General features: G+C 38.2%; 1 pseudogene; it reads left to right on the forward strand.

The window, feature by feature from the left end:
- On the forward strand, positions 1-26,245 carry LOC117411482 (ethanolaminephosphotransferase 1-like; annotated as a pseudogene).

The raw sequence follows: 26,245 nt of genomic DNA on the forward strand, positions 1-26,245 counted from the left end.
CCAAGTACAGGTTGATACTTTACGTTTAGAATATCAAAAACGCCTTGAGGTGAATGTAATACCTCGTTTTGTTAGTTGTCATTTTTAAATATGGACAATTTTAGTATGTGTATAAACTCTATAAACTGTAGAAATTCTAGCAAGTCCTGGTGACGTTTAAAGGCCAACGATGGTTGAAAAGTGGAACGCAAATTCACTCCAAGCCGCTTGAGGCCGCTGTAATCAAAGTTCGGAGCCCATTCGCTGTGACGTCAGCTGGGGTGCGTCGCCGGGTTCTGCGATGAGTGGAGGTCAGAGCGTGAAAGTGAGTGATAGAGATAGTGTGGAGTGAGGGTGTGAATGTGGAAAATAGCGAAAGACAGAAGAACAGTGGGGAGAGCAGTCTGAAAAAGAAATTATCTATTTCATTTGCAGTTTCGCTGGGGAAGAAACACACGTTATCGCAGTCATGGCGTTTTACGAGTACGTTAGTGAAGAGCAGCTAACCGGGTTTGACATGTACAAGGTAAAGCGGTGCATTTGTTTTTTCTGAAGCTTTCATGTTTGAAACAGTGACAGTCATAGTAATCTGTTCAGCACGATTCACTGCAATCACCAAGCTGGTCAGGCAACGAGTCGGTCTGTGTTTGGCATCTTTATAGACAGAGGTCTCAGAAAGCATTTTAATAAACACACAGGACCGCAGCTCTGTTGGTGGTGGACGTGGTTGCTACTGATACTTTTTTTTTGACATTTTAAAGGGATACCATACGAGGGCTGGATGACTTCCTCAGGCTCACCTACCTAACGGGCCTCTCATCGGTTGATCAGATAGTACAGTTGATTTACACTAGTCTATGTGAAAATAACAAATACGTTGCTGTGTAATTTTAAATTTAGTCACTGCTGTTGCATGCATGTGTTTGTTTGAAACAGTAACTTTCTTTTAAGAGGTAGTGACAGACTCACCCCGGAGGAGACACACAAAGAGGTCGGCGGTTGTAGTAAATTATGTTACTGGGGCCTCGTTCATTATTCATTTGCTTGCCGTTTTCTTTCTTGGTGATGATAAATAATGCCGATAATCAGTCTTTCTAATGTCGATTAAGTTAAGCTTGGGGTTTCCCAGTAATTACTGTCAGAATAAAGAAAGACTAGGGGAAGATGGCAAATAAAATGAAACGATTATAGGAGAGTTCATGCTTTATCGATCAAACTATACATTATTATACACTAACAGATTAAGCTATGTGTTTTAATGTTCTACAAGTGGACAATAAGTCCATTATAGGGAATAGGAACTTACTGGCATACTGTACCATGAGCCAGTAATCTGTGTAGAATTCAGCACATACTACTTGGTCCTGTTTTGTAGACATCCCATCTTATACAACTTGCCACTTTTATCTTACTTGGTTTTGTGTCTGAAATATTTGTGGACACATGTTTTGGATATATACTCTGTCTTGTTTTGTAGTGCATTCTACTGTAGTATTGCCATTCATCATGAATACTGAACACATACCAATTTATTGAAATACTGTTCTCTCACGTGCGGCTCATTCTAACTCAGGTGGACCAAAATCCCGGGTAGAATTGACCCATTTACTCCACTCAGTCTTCTTTCTATAGGGTAATTCCATATGAAATCAATCAAAAAATGGCCATTTTCCACTTGACCGCCTCTGATTTTGATAAACTTTTGCGCATGTTATTGTCTTTGGAAGAAATGGTTACACTGTGAATTGTAGGCCTGAGTGACCTCCCATTCATGAGATACAGGTCATCACAGCTTGACCTGATTTGGACACCCACCCTACCTTTACATGGTCACAACTTCCTCCATAACTGATATAGAAAGCTGGTGTTGGTGTTGTTTTAAAGCTCTCGAAAAAGGACTATCTATTCATTGTCAAAATTGATGTGAAATACGAGATAGGAAAAGTTGTGTGAATCTGTGACCTTTGATTTCACCCAGGTCAAATCGTGTAAACTTGAATTTTTGTCAGTGTTAGATAGATTGTAGCCTAGACCCTTCTCTACATTTCCTGCAAGTTTCATTTTGTGCCTGCCATTGGTTGAGGCACAACACAGAGTTCAATGCAGTGTCAGGTGCATTTTCTAAGTGAAGTGAATACATGCCTCATACAATTAAAGAGAAATAATTATTTGCAATCGAATATACTCTCCTCTCCTGTTAAATTGAAGCTGTAGTGGCTATTAATATATTAATGAATTAACCAAGGTGCCCTATTTACACAATTGGCTAAAACAAATACGGTTGGATCTGTCAGTTGTAGTCCACTTCCGATACTTCGCTGCATCCACCAGGCTATCTTGAAAGAGCATTTTAGATGGCTTTTGAAATCTTCAAGTGATGGACAATTTTCACACTTTCCTAAGTGGCAATCGACGTTAGTTAGGGAACACATGAGATAAGATAAGCAATGCCGAAAGTGATTCAACAGCATTTCTGTACCGGCTTGTGGAAGCTTAGAACAAATGAACATAAGCTTTACATTCTGGTGTGTTCTGCAGATTTTGTGTTCTAGTGATTTTGACGGTTTCTCCAGTCTTGTAACACATATGGGGCTGTGCGTTCGTTTACCTTTCTGTCCTTATGTATTAAATATTCTCACAAAGCATGAAACACAGGAGTGCAGAAATAAAGGCGATATATTACATTATACCTAAAAGCCCCGGGAGCAGTCACATTGACGGCCACACAGAAAACAATTGTATTTTCATTATACAGAATGGTATTCTACTTTATTATTTTTATTTACCAGTCCGCACTGTGTTTAGCTGTAATTAGATTAGTCTCTACTCTCTGCCTGAGTGAATGACTGACAGTCTATTGTTTTTCAATCAGCCTTTTGAAAGGCTGGCGCCTGCTTGCCAGCTGTGCTGCTTTTGTCAGTCATTTAGCATCGGGACTAGTGAAAATAAATACCAGAGACCGTGGAGTTTTACAACGCAACAAAATATGAAATTGATGTTTGGATCAGATGGCACGGAAGTATTGCGTGAAAGCTGGCTCCCGACGGTGGCCTGTTCAGGTGTTTTACAATGTATTGGACCTAGCAGCCATCAACTTCTGGGTACTTTACAAAGAATGCACAGAGAAGAATTTACCAAGGAGAGAATATATTTTACAGTTGGCACAGGAACTTTGCAAGAAGCATTTGGAACAGAGAGAAACTGCCAAGCGTGTACCCACAGCTGAAGCTGGCAGCCCCGCTGAGAGCCGCAAGAGATGCCAATGCCAGGTTGGCAAGTGCAATAAAAATAAAACTTCGAACAGCTGTGCCCTGTGCAGAACGGCGGCATGGAGAAGTGCATTATCTATATTGATTGTGAACAGCCTTAGACTCAAGGTAAAGGAATACCATTTTGTCAAAAAAAAAGAAAAAAGTCGAATTTATTTCTTTATAACTTCTTGTGCTGCGCGCTTCTGTAAAACGTTTTCTTCTAAGTTTATTTATCTACGTTGTTCAGTTGCCTTTGCGCATCTGATAATAAACCGATTGCTGTTGAAAAGTTAAAAATGTATTGCTATCGTTTCACTTTTATAAATATGTATGTTGTAAACCGATGTCTGTTCAGTTGGTTTTTTTGTTTTTCTTATTTTGATTTGTAAAATAAATGTTCGTGTGTGAGATATATAATATATATAGATATATAATATAAAAAGAACAAATTGTCATAATGACAGGTTTCTTTCTTATATGGCAGTTAGATGAAACATTTGTTGGACTAGCTTTGTCTAAAGGAAGTATTACTGTTGACCACTAATTTGCATGTACAACAACTTGCTAAGCAGTAGTTCACAACTCCACAGCATGCTAACTTTTTATATGGCCCTGAAGAATGTTTTCAACACTTTTAGGGCTAGTTTCTCATACAGTATCTTTTCACTTCATACAGTTGTTGGCATGTTTCAATCGAAGTGCCAGAATTGTTGCAGGTGATCTGGGTGCACTGCAATCCTTGGGCATTTTATTATTTTCTCCTAATGAACATTCCTGAATATATTTAAAAAAATGTATTGTCCAGTTGATTTATTTGATTAAATATTTGTATAGAGTCACCAATATATTGGTGCAAGACATAGGGCCTATTTAATACTTGGATTATTCAAGATAATCCAAATATGTACTGAGTTACAGAAAATGATGCTTATTTTAAAGTCACAGTACTCTTACCATCAGTAATATTGTAAGATTTAACACCATAATGTAAAAAAAAAGACAGATTCAGTTTGATTGTTTTTAAATTTAAATTTTCTGCTGGAATAAAAAACGATTTATTTATAAAGTTTTATAGTATAGCAAGTACTGGAGATTAATGTCTAACACTGAGCGGTCACACAAAATACAGGTTATATAAGATGAGTATGAGTAAGTCTGTCGTCTACCATAAATATTTAAAACGTATTTTAGTTTTTTTGACTATTTAGGCAAGTTAAAAATGCATGTCGATCAGCTGGTGAGGGGGAAGGAAGTTTGCACAAAAATTACTGTTTTTACCTTCATGTCTTGATTGAGCCTCTCATTCTGTTTTGCCTTATTTTTATTTCGAGCACAGCTGACAAATTACGTTAACTGTTCATCCCCAATCCTACTTTTTAAATCACATTTCATTCATTGCGATCTTGGTTTTTATTTATTAATTCTGTTTTTATTATTGTATTTTATTTATTTATTTATTTATTTATTGTTACAAATCAAGAATGTTTTAAATTATGGATTTACTTTACACTCCGTACTGACTATTTATGCTGAAAAGAAAATTTGTCAGGTCATCTATGTTTAAAGTGGTGGGGAAAATGTGTAGCACAATGAGGCTCAGATTAACGTTTAAACTGGGAGGTAGAGAGATGGAAAATAAAAATGGAAAAGTATAAAGCCCTAAATATTCCCAACTTTATGCTAGGAGTCATGTTAGGTTTTCAGAGAGTTTCGCCAGTTACAAAAGTATATTACTATAACATGTTTTATAAGTAACTTGAACTCTGCAACTGTTTTAAGAGCTGCAAACATTTAAAAAGGTCTAATTAAGTAAATTGTCGGTTCAAGTAAGGGACTAGTTAAATAATTGAGAGCTCGGATTGAAAACCAGCAGACACAGGACCGGGGTTGAAAACCACTAGTTTAAACGACTGCGTGCATAATTGTTTTCATTTTCACCGCAAATGGCAATAAAGTTCATTTTTTAAAATATATTTTAAGACAATTCAATCACACTGTAGTAAGGCCTTGCTCGTCTTCTGAGCTGCAGGGAATAAACACATGGGCATGTTTTCTCTTAAGGTGTTCCTACAACGTGCTTGTGCTGTTCTGATAAAGTTCTTTCTTGCATATTTCTACAAGACACCCTTTCATTCAAGGGGTTTGTAAAGTAATCCCATGCCGTGAGGTTTTATTTCTGGACTTGTTGTGTTCAGCTGAACCTGCAGCATCCGCCATTTTGAAAATACAACGAATACTTGATTACATAAAATTGTATTCAACATATTTTTTTTTAATTGGGTATTCGAATACTCAGAATAACTGTTGCAGCAAGTTATGAGAAGAGCTTCCTGTTTTATTGGGTATCTATATATGGGTTAGTTAAGCAACCTTAAAAGTGCTTTAACATTCAGCCTTGGCATTACTTGTATTCATTTTGTACACATTGATTTTTATAGCCCATGTTCCAGTTTTTTTACTTGTTTGTTTTACACTTGCCTTTTCATAATTAAACTCCCGTACTTTTATTCTCCAGTCCAGTAGAATGCGCTCACACCCTTCCTGGTTACAGTCAGTTTCACAGTAAAGCCTGGACGACATCATCAGGCTTGTTAATAACATGGCCCGGCGCAAATATAACCTTGTATCCCTGTTACACCCGACCATTACTTCTGGAAGAATAAGTAATCAGCTTCGGCAGTGACTGTTGAAATGTAGGTTGTTAGATTTGTGCTTTAAAAACACTGTGAAATTCATCCGCTGTAAACTTATCTATTTGCTAGACAAAATATCTGTCTAATGTTTGGAGATATGGAGTGACCTAGCAAGTGAATGGGAGAAATGTGTACTTCTGCATACAGCAGTACAGTTTATAGACAAAGTGCAGTCGATTTGTGAATGAAAACCGCATCTTTGATAAAAAAAAAAAAAAAAAAAAAGTAGCCTACGGTAACGTTATAACATGTGAAATTTGTCCTTTCTATGACAAAAAATGCTAAAATTCAGGGCCAAAATTCAGGGCCAAAATTCAGGGCTTAAGCGTTTTGTTGTATCATGTTACTGCACAGACCTTTTTTTCTGTTTTCATTTTATTATGACTATCTCAGATGGGCGTACGTGCTGGGCTACATTTTTTGGAAAGAGGTATGCAGCTTAAATATTGAAAACCCCTGTTCCAATGTGATTTGGTACAATGAATGTCCTCTACTCAGTGGTACACCAGCATCACTGTGGCACATTTCCCAATACTTTCCCTAAAAGTGACAGTGAGTATTGTAGACACACCTTGGTTGTATCTACAACTTTACAGTTTTATTTTTTGTTCTTCAGAAACGAAAGGTCAGTAAGCTCTGTTGGCATATTTAAAACAAACAAAAATAAGAAATGGTGGTTGGTTCTGAATCATCAGACATATTGACACCCTCACTGAAGAAAGGGGCCACATTGACCCTCAGTCTATAAGTCCTGGAGCAAACACTGATGTTCTGTATTTAACCACATTTTGAGCCTAATGATCCAGAATGTGTAGCCCAGTTCAGCAGGATAAATCACTGTTTTGACTTGCATGCAACGGTCCAGATAAGCGGCGTACCTGCTGTTTTTACTCATTAAAAAATCAGAAGTACGCACTAAATTTAAATTTAATGCGTAAAAATGCGCATTGCAATTTTGCTGCACGGCTTGTCTGTCTCCCCTCCCACCTCCGTTAAAACTTCCACTAACAACTACATCTCCCATAATACAATGTCTTCCGTTACTAGGAAACTGTACACAAGAAAAACAACCCAACAAACATTATCCAATCTCTGGCTAGCCTTGTCGTCGTTGCAGCCAATCACAGTAAGAATAAGAAAAGGTTAAAGCTACACAGGTTGAAGCGTAAACACCCCAGTCCAGCTACAAATCCAACTGGAACCATCATCAGAGGCAACTGCTAAAAAAAGGTGCCTATAATATTAATCAAACTGTTTTATAACTTATTAATGCATTTCCTTATTTTATTTATCTGTATGGTTTTATATTGAAGTATTAACATGTTCACGGAGTTTTAGAATTGAATGTTAAAATATAAGTAATGTAATTAATTTGCAAAGTCAGTGTGATACCTTGAAAAAAATGCACTGCCGATAAAGAACCTTGTAGAACACACACGTGGTTGTACAATAGTTCAGAGTAACATTGCAGTTAAAATGGAAGGCTCTTTTTTTTAAGTGCCTACCCCATTCCCATTAAAGACTGTATAGTATTTATCAAGATTACTCATGACTTCAAGGTAATGTTGCATTTTACCCCCTGAAAATACATTTTATTCTGTGTTCAAATTAGAGGGTAAGTTACTCCCAAACCCAAAACCTTATCTGGAGCGCTGCTTGCATGCATTTAAATCAATAGGGGTATTAATATTTGAGTTTAAAGATTATTAACCTATTGTTTAATGTTAATAATCTAACTTTTAACATTTGTTCTCAGTTAAATTAAGCCATGCAATGGTGTGTTCCTACAGTATAAAGACGTTCAAAATGTCTTCCTGTTCAGACAAACATTTATATGAGCGTCTTTCCTCTTCCCTATGGACCTTGACCTTTTCAGCTACATTCATTTCAGCTTCAGTTATAAATAGCAGGTCAAATTTGCAGCTTGCTTAACTAACAGGGCATCGCAGCAGCTCAGTGGAAGAGAGATGACTTTCTATTGCTGAACTGTCATTATTACTAGAAGTAATTCCATTAATGTATCGTTCTCTGGCATGTATTGTAATTAATTACTGCTTACATTATGAATAACCCTAACACTCAAGGAAGTTATACAAGCTGTCTTAGAAACGATTGGCTCAAATTGATTGTCGGAAAAGGTTTTGATCTTTGTTCATGGCATTCAATCCATTCACATTGTACCCCAGAATTTTGCGGTGTTTCCTTCTGACCGGGTGTGGCTTCATTCTCCAGATAGAACAATGTGTTGGCTTACAACGGAGTCTCTGCACTATAAACTGATCCTTAAAGTACACTGCAGCATTGTGTCCTGTGTCGATGAAATGCAGCATCAGCTCTTGTGCTATGGCTGTTAAGAGTGCATGTTTATTGCTGTATCCTACTGTACTGTACAGGAGGTGCATATTTGGGGAATTAATTTAAATGAGTAACATGTACAGACATAGGATACAGTATACTGTAAATATACAGTTCAATAAAGCATTCAAGATGACTTATAGCTGGGTTAGTTGTGTTCATGTCATAGTTTTCATGTTGATGTTCAGTACCTGAACCTGTTAATTTTCTAGTTACTGTACAGGTACTGTGCAGGAGATAAATCATTCACAGGCTATCATTGATTTGTAATCCCACGCAGTGCGTCCCTACTATAAAAGTAGTGTTGCAGCTTAGCTCAGCAATTTCCTGTGACATGGGGCCCCTTATTTGCCTATGGCACATTTTGGCACATTTCCTAGGTAGTCGTCCCTCTATTTTCGGAAACATATACAGTGCAATGCATTGCTATACATCAACTATAAAATGTGTGTGTCTAACTGATACTCATGTCCTGTTTTTTTTGTTTTTGTTTTACAGTACAGTGCTGTAGACTCCAACCCACTGTCTGTCTATGTAATGCACCCATTTTGGAATTCTGTAGTAAAGGTAAGTGGTCCGGTATCTTATCTGTTGTATTCTTAATAAATAGTCTAATTGGTACCTTCTTGAAATAGTTCAGAGATCTGACGTAAAAATCTGGCTTGATAGGCTGCAAAGTGGATGATAATAAAATCGTTTCAAGGCATTCTGTAGTTCAGTTACTTGCAGAGCAAAGAGAACCTGTTTTCATGGTTTGTTTCCCATTTTCTCACAATGGCACAGTGTCTACTTTTAATGTGTACTCCAATTGCTATACAGTAGATATGGATCAACATTTATAAAGCAAAAAAAGATGTTGCTAGTTACACAGGTATGTTACTAGAAGTCTTGGTTATAGCTCATTTTATATGGTGAAGACTGCACAATAATAACCCAGTTCTTTTCTGTCTCTCTTTAGTTTTTACCTACGTGGCTGGCACCAAACCTGATCACATTTACGGGTTTCATCTTCCTCGTTCTTAACTTTTTAATGCTAACCTTTTTCGACTATGACTTCTATGCTTCAGGTATGCTCTTTGTTTTAGAAGAAAAGGTGCAAACCTTTCACATTAACTCTGTCCCTTGATATTTTTGTGTGTGTTCATAAGCTTAATCAAAATGTTCATATCATTTGTCCATTTCGTGTGAAAGTCTAGAGCTGACTCCTGCAGAAAGTGTAGCTGTCTGCAGCAGTGATGCTTGTACCCATATTGCCAGTGTGGATTATTGACCTAATCACGACTTGTATACTCACAGACATATGTTTTACGTATTTTCAGAAGATCTGTTACCTGTTTTAATGAGCTCTTTGACCTAATGAAGTGCCGTATTAACCAGAGTGCTTTACTGTAAAAGCTTCCAATTATGCAATTTCCAATGGTTCAGAAATACCTACTACAGGATGTGTGAGTGGGACAGGATTTTCTGTATTTTTCAAATTCCCCTATTTTTTTAATGTGTTTGTAAGGTTTCTGGCAGTTGTATCAAAGACATTTAAAAAATCCATATGCTCTCTAATAATTCCTAAAGGAATATGATCTGCTGTAAAGTACTACTAATCAAGTAACTAAATAGACATAACAGATTTCTTAAACCATAGTTTTTAGCATTGCAAGATCTACAAATACCCACTGTTAAATACCATACTAAAACACATGCTCAGAGTCAGCTGATTTAAAAGCGTGTCCATGTGGAAAAGATATGGATGCCCACAGAGCAGTTCAGAATGTGTTCCATTTACTGTAAACAGATTTGTCAGCAGTAATGTACTATTGCATTGACTAAGGACTGGCGAAGTGAAATGATCGAAAGAAAAACTTAGTTCCCTTATTACTGTGACTCTGTGCCCAAATTACTTTGGGTTTTAGAATTTAAGGCTGTAAATCTACGTTTTAAATTTAATATACGTGTAAGGTGTTTAAATATCTGGTCGTTTTGACCTTCACAGTATCGTAAAGTCAGTGTATTCTACACACCACAGAGGGGCAGGAAGGCAGTTTGTAGTCGGGCTCAATAAGACAGCAGCTGACTAAGTCCTTGTCCTGCCACAACTTGAACTGTTAAACTTGAACTGTCTATCGCAATCATCTCTGCTGCTAGATCAGGTATTTTATCTACCCTTACCAGATCATAAAAGCGATGGCGTGCAAATTTGTTATCCTGAGCTGACGCGCTTGGACCAAGCCTTCATCTAGCTGGTAGTGAGAATGTTTTAACCTGAGATTGAACATTACACCCGTGGAACTGCTGCGATAACTTAGCAAGTTTGAACAAACTGCATTTTACAATATTGTCCTCAGCTTTTTCAAAATAGGTCTAAACATGACTTCAATTTTTAATTTTTGAATGAGACATTTTGTACTTGCTTCTAATTCTATCTCTGCTGACTCGAATGACATCTGTACATATTAGGCTTGCATGCTGCGTTCTACCAGTCTTCTGTGGACTGGAGGAGGGGTGGGGCAAGCTTAAGGCGCAGAGGAAGTAAAAAATAACTGAATGGAAATGTTTTGATTTTATTGTGGCGGGGAAAGAGGGGGTATACGTATAATTAAAATGTAAAACGGAAATATTTGTTTATTTTGTTTACCGTTTAAAATCTTCCAGACTTAATTAGAATCTACCTATTCAAACACAGATATTTACATGTGATTTGAAGGAGGATTGCAGATATTATTTATTTTAATAAACTGAGAGCCAAAGAAAATTGCTGAGCAAAGTGATGTGAAAGTGTGAGTGCTCAAGTGCCTGTTTTTCTAATTGTAAACACACACAATAAGGCTTTTGAAATGTTCAGTATCTACTGAATTCTTGTTAATTGCGTACCCCATTTGCCTAACAGTTTTGTGCAATTATCAGTAACATATACACTGTAATACATTTAATTGTATACCTGATAATCGCTTATGATTGTGACACACATTTCTTATGAAAATGTATGTTTTTTTATTCTGGTTAAATGCATACAGTGTTAGATGCATTTAACAGGAATCTACTGCATGTGCATTTTTATAAGAAATGTGCTTTTTTTTTTTTTTTTTTTTTTTTTTTTTTAAGTTAATAGGACTCTGCAATTATGTATGCAACTAGTTGGAATTCACTGTACTTGTATAATTCTTAAACCTGTAAATGAACCTAAGATTGTATTGACACACCATAGCTAAATTGTAAAATCATTAGCAAAAAACAAGCTAGAAAACAATATTGTCAAGTTACCTCTGATCAGCAAAATAACTTTCAAATTTAGTTTTTTTTTCTTTAACTGTTTTTTCCCTTCCTTTTCAAAAATATATTTTCACTGACTGGCACAACACTTAAACACCTGCCATCACAACTAAACTAACTTCCTCTGCAACAAGTTAGGACCCTACCTGTGCTGCTCCGTCAAATCCTATGCATAATAGACTGCCAGCAAGCATGATGTCACAGTGCATCTGCCATCGTAAAACTTTTGGGGGGAGGGGAATCCTCAAACTCTGACCATTTCTTACCTCCACGTTGCCCTGAGCAGAAACCAAAACTGTACATCTGGAGGGAAATCCTCTGATCTTGGAAAACTTCACTGTACTTACGAACGTTGTCACTTTCCACTTTCTGTAGACTTGTGTTTTCTTCCTTCATTTCTCTTTTTCAAGAGAGAAATGTATCATTTTTTGACTCCAAACAATACACAAGATAATCTGGATGTATATCAAACACTGCAAACAATTCAACCAGCCACTATTTCTGTTATTACTAAAATGCAGCTGCGCCAAATATTACTAGTAAAACCTGTTCAATCAAAATCACGCATGCGTGCAGGTGGATGATAACTACTCTATAGTCGGACTGTAAACTGAGTTGCTAAACAAAAATGAAATATGTGCACAGTGGTTTAGATGTAATATAAAATACTGTTTTTTTAAAAAAAACGCCCAGTTAATAAATACCAAGACCAATTTCGGAAAGCCATGCAAGATTGAAGAAGAGAGTACAAGTTATAACAATTTCGTTCTTGTCCTATAAGTTTTAAAGTATTCTACTTTGGTGTACTACTGCTTTAATATGTTTGCATTTAAACTGTTAAACAGATAACATTTGTTGTTACAGTTTTTTGTATTTATGTATAAGAAGACTATATTTAGATAATGATACAGCTGGTTCAGATGTCATTAGTTCCACTAGAGATTTCTGATGTTAGTAATGAACTAAAATACCTTCAAAGCACTTTTTGCCTAGTACAGTTAAAAATATATATTTAATGTATTGTTTTATTCCTCAAACAGCACCAGACCATGTGCATGTACCAAGCTGGGTGTGGATTGTTGCAGGTCTGCTAAACTTCATAGCATATACATTGGGTAAGAGTTAGTTTATTATGCATCAGGTTTGTTGAAGTCAGTTATTCAATCATGTCAGATCTTATTCTATTTATTGATCATAATGCTGTGCTGTGCAACCACAGAGACTGGTTCTGCTTTTAATACCTGCCCAAACATTACGATTCAGGATTTAATGTACAGCTGTAGAATTCTCAATTGATGATAAATGCTTGGTACCAACACTGCATAAGCAGAGCAGGACGGAACAAGAACATTTGCATATACTTATGAGCAGCTTGTAAGTTTAAATTCCTAACCAGTGTATTCTGATAATTGTTTCTGAATGTTGTACAATTATGTGTCACAAATTTTATGTTTAAATGTTTACCAGATGAAATAAATAATTTGCTGACATAAGATTAATCTAACTACTGATTCTTAAGCGGGATGGAAGCTGGTCTAATGCTGCGTGTCTTGTGTTATAGATGGTGTAGATGGGAAACAAGCTCGAAGGACGAACTCCAGCACGCCACTGGGGGAGCTGTTTGACCATGGGCTGGACAGCTGGGCCTGCGTGTTCTTTGTTGTAACCGTGTACTCCATCTTCGGGAGGGTGGAAGCTGGCGCTGGCGTGGGCGTGCGCACTCTCTACTATATCCTGTGGGTGGTGCTCTTCTCATTCATCCTCTCACACTGGGAGAAGTACAACACGGGAGTGCTATTCCTGCCCTGGGGCTACGACATCAGCCAAGTGGTAAGCACAAATACACTTTACCTGGAATGGTGCTCAGTATTGGAATGCACCCTCTGGTTAGGCGTCGAATACACCCTGTCTTACTCCACCCCATGTAACCAAGTATCTTCAGTCTGCTTTTGATTATTTAGTGATGAAAACAGATCATCTTGCTGAATAGCGCTTGCAGCACATACCTAAGATGATGCAGCTAAGGCCACCATACACTGGGCGATTTTGTCGTCAGCAATTTATCACGAGTGATTTGTCGCATGCGACTTTTTCGCCACGCACGTGGAGATTTTGTCATCTAGTGAGTGACAATGGCAGATGAAGAACTGGCGGTTTTATGTGCTTGTGCAGCTGTTGCTGTGATATTAAAGAGAAAGAAAAGTAGAAGGCGGAATAGGAAAATATGGGTTACAGAATGGATCCAAAAGAGGGGCTTATAAGAATTTAATGGCAGAAGTGCGCCGTGAGGATTTGTATGGGTACAGTAATTTTGTTAGGATGGATCCTGTCGCATTAGATGAGTTGCTGGGGAAAGTGATGGGTAAAATCACTTATCAAGACACAAATATGAGAAGAGCCATTCCAGCAGGTGAACGACTGGCACATCCAATCCATGTCTAATAACTCGGCACGTTTCCAACAGGATTCGAACTCTGCGCCAGGCTCAGTTCGGACTGGTTCTGGTTCTGGTTCGAACACCACGACAGGCCTGTGCAGATCTGACAGTCATTACAATATTTGTTGCAGTTTTACAAATATTCAATTTGTATTCCAGTAGCTGTGACAGTCTTGGGTCAGTTTTTGCTCTGTCAGTCAGTTTCTGCTCACAGGTGTGGGTGACAGTTTTTAAAAGCCTGATACCTGCAAAAACTTAAATCTTGTTAGCTGGGCTCCCATCTCTGCATTCTCATTCCCATCGTCAGTGGGCAAAAACATTTTAACTGAATCTGGGTCCATCAAAGAACCGCACACCCTTGCAACCAAGGCCTTCTATGCAAAAGGATCTAATGACTTATAGCACAAAAGGATCGTGCCAGAACCATCTGTGATAATACCCATAGCATTCTACCTGGGCACTGGCAACAGGGACCCACACCCCAAGGGTGGACGGGTCTGAGACCGCATGGCAGCAACAGGTCTGCAGCCCACGCCCAGGAAGTCAGGAAATGCTGTAGATATTTTAATTCCGATTCTGGCAAAGTACCTTGGCAGGGCAATGTAATATAATAGTTTAGGTTTTTTGAAGGTCATAAAAATTATATCCAAATACTAAAATATTAACTGAATCACATTACGTATAAATATATTTTCATCATATTTAATATAAATAAATAAAGATCTTGGTATTTGTATGTGTATATTAGTTGGCTGCTTTGCACTTCCTAACCTAATTCCTCTGCAGAGTGACCAAGTTACTATAATCACCCTGTATATATATTGATATATGTATTTGTTGTTTGTTTATATAATCATTATTTGAATATCACTGTATGAATTGATTGATGCATTATCTATTTTTGTGTTCTTATTAAATACCTAATTTGTATAATGTAGTGTTCTTGTGCTGTTATCTGTTTTTCAGTTCCTTGCCTTGAAATTATTAAATGCAAGAAATAAGTTGATCCTCTAGTCCCAAGTCACAAGGAGGCCCCCCCCCCAGTTTTTAAATTTTGTATGATTTTGAAGTCATGCCTTTTCTCATGTAGAAAGGAAATCCTGATTCTTTAAAATCTATAACAAAAAATAATGTAAATGCTTCTCCTACCTTTTACAATTGTCAGACGCTATGTGTGTTAGAGTGTATTTGATTAAGGAAAACACAATTTTTATGTTAAATCTTGGCTTAAGAACAACATAGTTTGTGTTACATTCAACAGAATTCATGTTGTATTTTAACACAGATGATGTTAACACACACTGTTGTCGGACTAACGCTATCAACTGTAACATCCTTTACTTGGTATTTAAAAGGAGGAGCAACAAAACTTAATGGGGAGAGAAGGGGTAATCCTGGGTAATATGATGAGCTACGTATATTCGCCTCTTAAGTTTGATATTCCTGTTTTTGGTGTGACAGTCGTCAAGGAACCTTAGCCTAGCCAGGTAGCACCACTTGGGTTTTGTTGTTTGCACCACTGCTACTTTTTTTGCATTCAGCTTTCTTTTTTTCTTTCACATACTGAGTTCTCAAATTTTAATTTTTTGAAAACTTGATCTTCTAACCCTAGAAAAAAAAAAATATATATATTTTTTTATATATAATTATGATTTCCATTACACGAGAGTAGATGTTAAAACTTCATGCTGATTTGAACTCGGCTCTCGCCAAGATAAGCACCAACTAAGACGTAGCTTTACAGTAAACTAATGTGATCCATATGTGTCTCCATCCATTTACGTTTCCTTCCATATGATGATGTAGATATCCTCCTGTCTGGTGTTAATGGCTGAAGTGTAATGCTGGCTCCAGGGATCAACTTATTTTGCCTCCCTGGCGCATCAGCACACACAACGGCTGCGATGCTGGCTCCGGGGATCAACCACAGTGCGGCCTCCCCAGCGCATCAGCATGACAACCGTCTGGATTGAGCTAAGTAGGGTACATCTCTGGGGTTTTCAAGTGGGCACCTTCCATCCTCAGTGTTTTGTCGACTAGCCCACGACACCTCAAGAGGGCTCGACGGTGATTCTGGCGTCCCAGCATCACCCCCCTCCGTCCCCCCACTCAACTCAGCCCAGCTTACTTACCTGTACATCAGCGTTTCTTTCTTTCTATTGTGCTTGAGATCCCCAGCCAAAATCTTTCCGTCTCAACCACAGCCAGTTGCTGCTCCTCTCTGCTGCTTCAGATAAGTTCTTCACTGTGCGACGCAACTCTTGGCCACTGAATCCGACGTCTCTGAGAAACCGGGTTGTAGAGTGTGCTACAAATCCTCGACAACCCACTTCCACTGGGTAAACCTGAACTCTCCATCCTCGCTGTTCCGCTTCAGTGGCTAGTTGAGCATACCGCAGTTTCTTCCTCTCATACACCTCATCTACAGTATCCTCCCATGGCACTGTTAACTCTACCAGGTGAACAAGGCGTGCTGATCCAGACCACAAGACAATATCTGGTCGAAGGTTAGTGGTGGCAATCTCAGGTGGAAAAATAAGCCGTTGACCAACATCTGCCAGCATTTTCCAGTCTCTAGCAGCTTCCAGTTGTCCTGGGCGAGGATTGGTTTTAACACCTTTTCTTGGTGGTTGCTCTCCTGGGCGGAGAAATGTTGTCTTTTGTGTGTAATGTTTTGATGGAACAGGTGACAATTTATTGGTCATGTTACGCTTGTCTTCCAATGCTAAGGCCAAACATCGCAGCACCTGGTCATGGCGCCAAGTAAACCGTCCTTGGCTAAGAGCCACCTTACATCCTGTCAAAATGTGCCTTAATGTTGCAGGTGATGAACACAAAGGACATGAGGATCCTCTCCTACCCAGAGGTTTAGATTCTGTGGTGATGGGAGAACATCATATGTTGACTTGATGAGGAAACTGATCCTGCTCTGTTCCATTGACCATAGGTCTTGCCAGCCAATCTTGCGTTGTTCCACACTCTCCCATCTCATCCATTCTCCCTGCTTGGCCTGGGAAATGGCCTTTATACACCTCATCCTCTCCTCCTGCTTTTGCACCTCGTTGACTACCAGCTTCCTCCTTTGAGCTGGGGCTGCCTTGTGCCATGTAGGAGGAGCTGAACTGAAACCAAGACCCCCCTCTTCCATGCTGAACTTGCCCCATGATATCACCAATTCGAAGGGCAGCCTTTGCATCTTCCACAGCTTTCTTTGCCGCCCACTTTCTTCCAGTTTTCAACACAGGTGCTGCCTCCCTTACGCATTTATCGCGTGACTCTACTAATGTCATTTCCAGTCTGACCTTGGCGCACTTAAACTCCTCGGTTAGAGCAGAGACTGGTAGCTGCAGTATTCCTTTACCATAAAGTCCCACTCTGCTGAGGCAGCGTGGAACTCCCAGCCATTTCCTGATGTATGAACTGATTAAAGCTTCCAGCTTCTCTACTGTTGTCAAAGAAACCTCGTACACAGTCAGTGGCCACAGCAACCTCGGCAGTAGACCAAACTGAAAGCACCAGAGTTTTAGTTTACCTGGTAGAGCGCAGCTGTCTATGCTCTTCAACCCTTCCACTGCTTGTTGTCTAACTTCTCCCACACGAACTGTGTCCTTTAGATCCCCGTCGTACCATCTCCCAAGACTCTTCACTGGCTTCTCAGACACTGTTGGTATTGCCTCACCATTAATGAAGAATGTTTTATCTACTACTTTGCCTTTAATTATAGAGATGCTCCTTGATTTAGTGGGATTGAATTGCATTCGTGCCCATTCAATGTTATTGGTTAATTAGCCCAATAATCGATTAGTGCAGACTACTGTTGTAGTCATGGTTGTCGATGTCATCCATGTATGCTCGAATTGGTGGTAGTCGCATTCCAGAAGCCAAGCGCTCTCCCCCTACTACCCATTTTGATGCCCTAATGATTACTTCCATTGCCATGGTAAAAGCCAGTGGAGAAATGGTGCATCCTGCCATTATTCCAACCTCTAGGCATTGCCATGTAGTGCTGAATTCTGAAGTTGAAAAACTGAATTGCAAATCTCCAAAATAGGCTTTCACTAAATTTGTTATTGTCATCGGTACACTGAAAAAATCAAATGCTGCCCAAAGTAGTTCATGTGGCACTGAACCATATGCATTAGCCAAATCCAGGAATGTCACATGGAGCTCCTTCCTCTCCTTTTTAGCTGATTGAATTTGTTGCCAGATCACATTGATGTGTTCTAAGCAACCTGGAATGCCCGCTTTTTGTATTGAAGTGTCAATGAAGCAGTTCTTTAATAGGTAAGCTGACAATCTCTGAGCAATAATGCTGAAGAAAATCTTGCCTTCTACGTTTAATAAGGAAATGGGACGAAACTGACTGATGCTTGTAGAATCTTTTTCTTTAGGTATAAAGACTCCACCTGCTCGGTGCCATGCTCTTGGTACAACCTGTTTTTCATGCCACTTTCATCAATTTCCACAGAATTCGTAGAACTCCTGAAGCACTCTTGTACACTCTGTACGGAACTCCATTAGGCCCTGGAGATGATGAAGCCCTTGCTTTTTTCACAGCTTGCTCTATTTCTTTCCACTTAGGTGCACAGTCCTCCATTTGGTATTCTGGTGAATTGATAGGTGGGATGTCTGACGGAATTGACATAGGCTCCTGCCTTTTTGAATCTGTATGTGTTTCCTCCAAATATCTCTCCAGCTCAACCTTAGATGCTTTTAGTGTGCCATTCTTCTCACTGGTGAATAACTTCTTTACAAATTTGAATGGGTCTTTATAAAAGTTAGCTCTCGCACGCTCCTTCTTTTTGTAGCATTGCATGCTTTTCAATATTTGCTCTGAATACATGATCACTTAACATACATACACATAGATGCACCATGGCATCTTTGGTATAGCCTAGTAATTATTTTATATAGAATACAACATTTTAAAAAAATAATTATTAAAATAAGTACTTACAAGTATCCTAATTATGTCTGTAGTCTAGAAAGATAATGTACAGTACTGTGCAAAAGTTTTAGGCAGGTGTGAAAAAAATGTTGTAAAGTAAGAATGCTTTCAAAAATAGACATGTTAATAGTTTATATTTATCAATTAACAAAATGCAAAGTGAGTGAACAGAAGAAAAATCTACATCAAATCAATATTTGGTGTGACTACCCCTTTGCCTTCAAAACAGCATCAATTCTTCTAGGTACACTTGCACACAGTTTTTGAAGGAACTCGGCAGGTAGGTTGGCCCAGACATCTTGGAGAACTAACCACAGTTCTTCTGTGGATTTAGGCAGCCTCAGTTGCTTCTCTCTCTTCATGTAATCCCAGACAGATTCGATGATGTTGAGATCAGGGCTCTGTGGGGGCCATACGATCACTTCCAGGACTCCTTGTTCTTCTTTACGCTGAAGATAGTTCTTAATGACTTTCACTGTATGTTTGGGGTCGTTGTCATGCTGCAGAATAAATTTGGGGCCAATCAGATGCCTCCCTGATGGTATTGCATGATGGATAAGTATCTGCCTGTACTTCTCAGCATTGAGGAGACCATTAATTCTGACCAAATCAGCCCCAAACTTGCAAGGAACCTCCACCATGCTTCACTGTTGCTTGCAGACACTCATTCGTGTACCACTCTCCAGCCCTTCGGCGAACAAACTGCCTTCTGCTACAGCCAAATATTTCAAATTTTGACTCATCAGTCCAGAGCACCTGCTGCCATTTTTCTGCACCCCAGTTCATGTGTTTTCGTGCATAGTTGAGTCGCTTGGCCTTGTTTCCACGTCGGAGGTATGGCTTTTTGGCCGCAAGTCTTCCATGAAGGCCACTTCTGACCAGACTTCTCCGGACAGTAGATGGATGTACCAGGGTCCCACTGTTTTCTGCCAATTCTGAGCTGATGGCACTGCTGGACATCTTCCGATTGCAAAGGGAAGTAAGCATGATGTGTCTTTCATCTGCTGCAGTAAGTTTCCTTGGCCGACCACTGCATCTACGGTCCTCAACGTTGCCCGTTTCTTTGTGCTTCTTCAAAAGAGCTTGGACAGCACATCTGGAAACCCCTGTCTGCCTTGAAATTTCTGCCTGGGAGAGACCTTGCTGATGCAGTATAACTACCTTGTGTCTTGTTGCTGTGCTCAGTCTTGCCATGGTGTATGACTTGACAGTAAACTGTCTTCAGCAACCTCACCTTGTTAGCTGAGTCTGGCTGTTCCTCACCCAGTTTTATTCCTCCTACACAGCTGTTTCTGTTTCAATTAATGATTGTGTTTCAACCTACATATTGAATTGATGATCATTAGCACCTGTTTGGTATAATTGTTTAATCATACACCTGACTATATGCCTACAAAATCCCTGACTTTGTGCAAGTGTACCTAGAAGAATTGATGCTGTTTTGAAGGCAAAGGGTGGTCACACCAAATATGGATTTGATTTAGATTTTTCTTCTGTTCACTCACTTTGCATTTAGTTAATTGATAAATATAATCTATGAACATGTCTATTTTTGAAAGCATTCTTACTTTACAGCATTTTTTCACACCTGCCTAAAACCTTTGCACAGTACTGTACATAGCAATAACTTTTTTTTTTTAAATGTCATTTAAAAATATAATTTCTAATTTAACATATTGACCGGTTAAACAGTTTGACTAGACTGCACTTTTCATCTCTAAATATCAAAAACCCACCTGTCATGTAAATTTCGTCAGCAATTTTCTCTGTTGCCTTTCTCCTTACATTCCTATCATGGTATTCTCATACAGGTCAATTAGTTTTTCAACTCACTCTCGTTGCCACGTAACTATAGATGCCATTTTTCACCATCGTTATGAATGACTTTTATCACATGATGTCAACCGCTGCGCTTATTGGTTAATTACGAGCGACTTGTCGCTAAGAATAGAGAAGAGCTCTATTCACCGACTACTTGTCTCTCCTCGCAGGCGACATGATTTTTCATCATACACGGGCCGACTTTGTCGGACTGACATATCGCTGATAACAAAATTGGCACATGTATGGTGGCCTTTAGTTTGCCCCTCATTGTTGTCTAATGTATTAGACAACAACTAGAGCCGATTTAGATTACTCAATCTTAATTGAGCTTGATCTAGGGGCTGTTGGGGGCAATGAGTTAAGGTGATCCTGCCCCAGTATCTAGTGCGGTCAGGTGTTTGACGTCACAAAAACACTTAAAGGTAGAAAAATGCTTTCCACATTCACCTGTTGGGTTTGCCTACGTTAACTGAAAGCTTCACAGAGGTGACCTGATTTGTTGATCTTTCACTTTATTTTCCAGACTATGTCGCTTGTGTACATTGTGACAGCTGTGGTTGGTGTAGAAACTTGGTATGCACCCATATTTATGAACTTCCACTACAGAGACCTCTTCACAATTATGATCCTGGGTAAGATTCCTTTCCCTGATTTGTGCAGTGTCTGTGAATAAAATGCAGACCATAAACTGATCATCTAATTTAGTAGGTGTTTACATTTTTTTATTTATTTAAATGATAAAACTGTGGGTCGGAAGCATCAATAATCCAATAGTTAGCTACCGTTAGTGTATTGCTGTGGTTTAACAAATGTATGCATCTGTGAGACATAATTCTAATTGTCTTTCTCTCTATCTTTTTGCTAGGTTGCGCATTTACAGTAACCCTTCCAATGAGTCTCTACAATGTTTTCAAGTAAGTATTTATATATATATATAAATAGATAGAGAGATAGATAGATAGAGAGATAGATAGAGATAGATATTATATAGAAGAAAAAGTACCTGGTTTATACTGGTTGCTTTCCTGTTCCTGTAGAGGTTGGTTTATTTATTTATTTGTAAAATAAGGATGGTTGGAATGTAGAAGTTGTTTCAACCAACCAAACACCCATAAAATGGTTGCTCTGTGTTTTTTGTTTTTGTTTGTTTATTTTATGTACATCGGGCATCCCATCCCAGCACCAGAGGTAATTGTATTTGGTGACTCGCCGTTCCTGTTTTCTAATTTTGAATGGTTTCTCCACAGGGTATACAGGAAAAACAAGCTGAAGTTCAGTTCTTTTTATGAGTCTTTTTTACCCTTCCTGTCACCTGTGCTGCTTTTCATTCTATCCACACTGTGGGTCTGCCTCTCACCGTCAGACATCATTGAGAAACAGCCTAGAGTATTCTACTTCATGGTGGGGACTGCTTTTGCCAACATAACGGTAAGTGAAGAGCAAGCAAATCGCTGCATGAGGTTCTTGTTGAAGAAATGATATTTTTATATCAAATATTAAACTTGATTTACTTATTAGATAATCATATTAGTATCAAATACATACTCTGTATATGGTATTACATTTATTTTAAATACACTTTGAATAATTTCTGTTCTGTTTCTTGTAACTTTTTTACAAATGCACGTGATTGCTCTCTGCAGCTGGTGGTGATTTTGTTTAATTCACAACATTAATGTCTGGTTTCCTCCTGTCTCTCTTTGTAGTGTAAGCTGATAGTCTGTCAGATGAGCAAAACTCGCTGCCAGCCTCTGAGCTGGTTACTGCTGCCCATGTCTCTGGTAGTCCTAGTGATCCTCTCGGGACTAGCGCAGCACTATGAAACTCTTATCCTGTATGTTTGGACAGCAGCTGTAGCGCTAGCACACATTCACTACGGAGTGTGTGTGGTAAGTTACCTCTTTGTTTCAGAAATAGATTTGTTTTCCGTACATGGCGTTGTGAAGCTGTCTTTTATTTATTTTTTTTGTGTGTGTTCTCAAAGGTAACCCCCCCCCACCTTACTCTGCATTCTGCAGAAGGACCCTTGCTTTGCATTCTGTTAAGCATTCTATTTGTTCATGTGTTGCGCAGGTTCACCAACTGAGTGGGCACTTCAACATCTATGCCTTTTCACTGAAGAAACCGAGCACAGATTGACTAGAAGAGAAAATCGGCCTGCAGGACGCAGAGGTTTAAACCTAATCCAGCAGCAGCCTATAGACACTTCAGCCATCACCACAAAACTGGCATCCACCCCCAAGAGGAGAGAGAATAAATACACATCCAAGCAGACATTGCACCTGGTACCGAGGACAGTGTTACACAGGGGTATTCCTATGGGCCTAGATACAAGAGCATAGGAATTGCAAAATAATTTAATTATGTTTTCAGTAGGAAATATGAGTTCCACTTGTTTCCTAAGGAAATTTGAACAGTTTAGAATAGAAGGTGTCCAATACAGCTTTTCCTCCATGATTTTATAGCTTGAAAACAGGCACTTTATGGTTTTAAGAGCTATGTATATTGCCTTACAGGGAGTGTTTTGCTTTTGCCTTTTATGTACAGGTATTCTAGCTGTAGCTTTTAGCAAATTGAACCCTCTCCCATACTCCATCCCAGCCCATAACTTTGCTCAAATCTGTCCTGGTTGGCACTAGATGACAAAGTAACATTACACATGTCCAACCAAGGGCCTCACACGGTTATTACTGTAGTCACACTTTTAATGCTAATTTAAACCTTGCAGTTAGGCTTAAGGGTTAAAAAAAAGTTTAGTATTACTTTTTCCCCTCATTTTTTTTTATATATGAACAGACCATTTTTTTCTTTGTGTCTTTTTTGTTTTTGCCCTTGATTTTTTTCAGCAGGTTTTAATGTTGCTGATGAACAGCATAGCACCTATGTAGTGTCAAAACAGTTTGCACATGGAATACCTACCACAGCATTTACATGTACAGCAAAACGCTGGGAAAACAAGCTACAGGGTTATCTACAGGCACCAGCTAGCTAACAGGAAAAGCAATTGCTCACATTTCTGTAGGAATACATTTTCTTCTTTTTTGTATAGTTTACAAGGCTTGGTAATGTACTTATGAATCTGCCATAGTAATTACCACAGATATATAATATCATATACAATCATATTGTAACTTTAAGAAAACTTGCCATCTCGTAAGATTGTGTTTTTTCCAATTGTGGTGGATCCTTCATTCAGTTTTACTTGCTTTTGTATAAGACCCATGTCTTTTTGATGTTTTGTTTTAAGTTCTCGGTTTGCTATTGGTGTGGTGAAATGCATGTGTTTTTGTTAGTGTGTTGTGTGGTGTTTTTTTTTTTTTTTTTTTTTTTTTTTTTTTTTTAAATAGCAAACTCTCCATGCTTTATTTCATATACATGAGATTGTGCTTCAATGAAGATTGTGCCCTAAACCCATTATTGGACAGGACACACTTGGAAGGAACAAGCATGATCTAAGTTTTGTCTAGTTGTGCTCAAAAAAAGAAACATTTGTGCAAAAGGGTTTCCATTTTAAATGCAGTGTCTGCCCTTTGGAGCTGTTTATTAATTTCTTTTGTAAATCATATATGTTGCCATATATTGTTCAACCTCAATCCTGATACCTCGGCTTCAAGAATGCATGTAAATATTTGTTTTCTTTATTTTGCAATTTTAAAGTAACAATTCAAATAAATGACTCCTTATTTTTAACATTTTTAGGATTTTTGTTTTAATCATTAATGTAACGGTATACAGAAAACGAGTTGTTGATCAAACTTGTTAAGGCTGAGTATGCATAAATGGAATGTCATACATTTTATAATGATGTTTGCTGTTTTGTTTGTATCACTAATGTAAATTAATTGCTTTTTGTTAGTTACACATGGCAGCTGATTGTCTGTGATGAACACCTTTTCTCCAGAATTATGTATTAAAGAGAGGATGTGGCTGTATTCTATACTAGACCTATTCTTGCATAAGCAAAAATATTTATTTATTCATAGCAAATATATTGCTGGTATGTAGAATATAGTACATGTACATGTATATGTCTAAAGCAAAACTGTTATTGGCTAGTTTCCACATGATTGTTAAACACTTAAACTTATTTCGATTGGTTTCTTGGGTAAACAGTCAGATCATTTAATTTATAATGCTTAAAACCAACTTTTTTTATTTTTTGAATTGAACAAAAATATTCTGTGCCCGTATAGGCTCATCAGTGGAATACAGCCACTGTTTCTACATTTTTAACTGACAATGTACAGTCCAGGTGTGAAATTATAAATAATATCAATGGGACCACAAGCTTGATCTGATGTATATTCTGTTGTTAAACCAGGATGACATACTACTTTACTTTAGAAAAATAAACTTTTGAACTGGAATTAGAAACCATTGAAAACTAAATGAAGCTTAGAGTATGAAAAATAAAATACATGGATATAGACATGGGGTCTCCAATCCTGGTCCTGGAGAGATACTGTGGCTGCTGGTTTTCACTTCAACCAATCTCTGTTACTTAATTGAACCAATTGTTGGCTTAATTAGTCAAGATTAACAGGTGTTCCAGATCTTCACCCACTGATGATGTAAAGACACCTATAAAACCTGCTGGATAGGGGCTCTCCAGGACCAGGGTTGGAGACCCATGATCTAGGGCATTGTTTAATAGCTATGCTTCCGTATTTCAACCTTTGTCTTTAAGGTTGACTGCAAGATATTTTTTTAAACCTTTTAATAAGTTATTATAATTAAGCTGTGAAAAAATATGAAACTGTAGTTAAATTCTGTACAGTTTCTTTTGTTTTATTATCGTTCTGGTAGGGGATCGGAAAATGCTTTTGTGAACTTGATAGATATTCAGTTTACCCTGTGATGTCTTTAATGCCAGTTGTTACCGTTGAGTGCAGTACACAGATTGCCAATTGGAAAAGGTGTATTGTAATGCACCAGGTATATACCTGAAGGAAGTTTTTTTCAATAGAATAAAAGCTTTTAGATGTGCTTGTTACTGTAGTTTTGAATCTGTTCTACCTCAGGATATCGTCCATCAGGAGTAGCTGCAGCAGATTATGCTACCACGGAGAGCACTAAAGCAACAGAGTACCATTAGTTTTATACCACACAAAAAAATTGCACGGTTTCTGTGTCATATAATGTAGAGCCAATGACATTTAAATCAATATTCTTGCTTCTCTTTTTTTGGTTTTGTAAAGGGGCAATACTTTGCCTTTGTATCATAAGTACTGTTTTAATTCTGATATACCTGTGGTTGTTTGGTTTCTGCAGCAGCCAAGTGTGTGATACCCATGCATTTTAGGCAACTCAGAAACGCAATTCTCTTTCTGTTCATTCCAGACATAATGCTGCTTTAATTCAAGTTTTGGACCTCTTGATTGCTTTCCAGAGGCCTTGTTTGTAATCTGCTAAAATCACAACATGCTGTGTTCTGGAAAGTAAGCTTTTAATTCTGTAACTAAGGCACATATCAAATAAATGTTTCTATTCTCTG

This window comes from Acipenser ruthenus, chromosome 6 (genome assembly GCF_902713425.1).
Source record: "Acipenser ruthenus chromosome 6, fAciRut3.2 maternal haplotype, whole genome shotgun sequence".
Lineage (NCBI taxonomy): Eukaryota > Metazoa > Chordata > Actinopteri > Acipenseriformes > Acipenseridae > Acipenser > Acipenser ruthenus.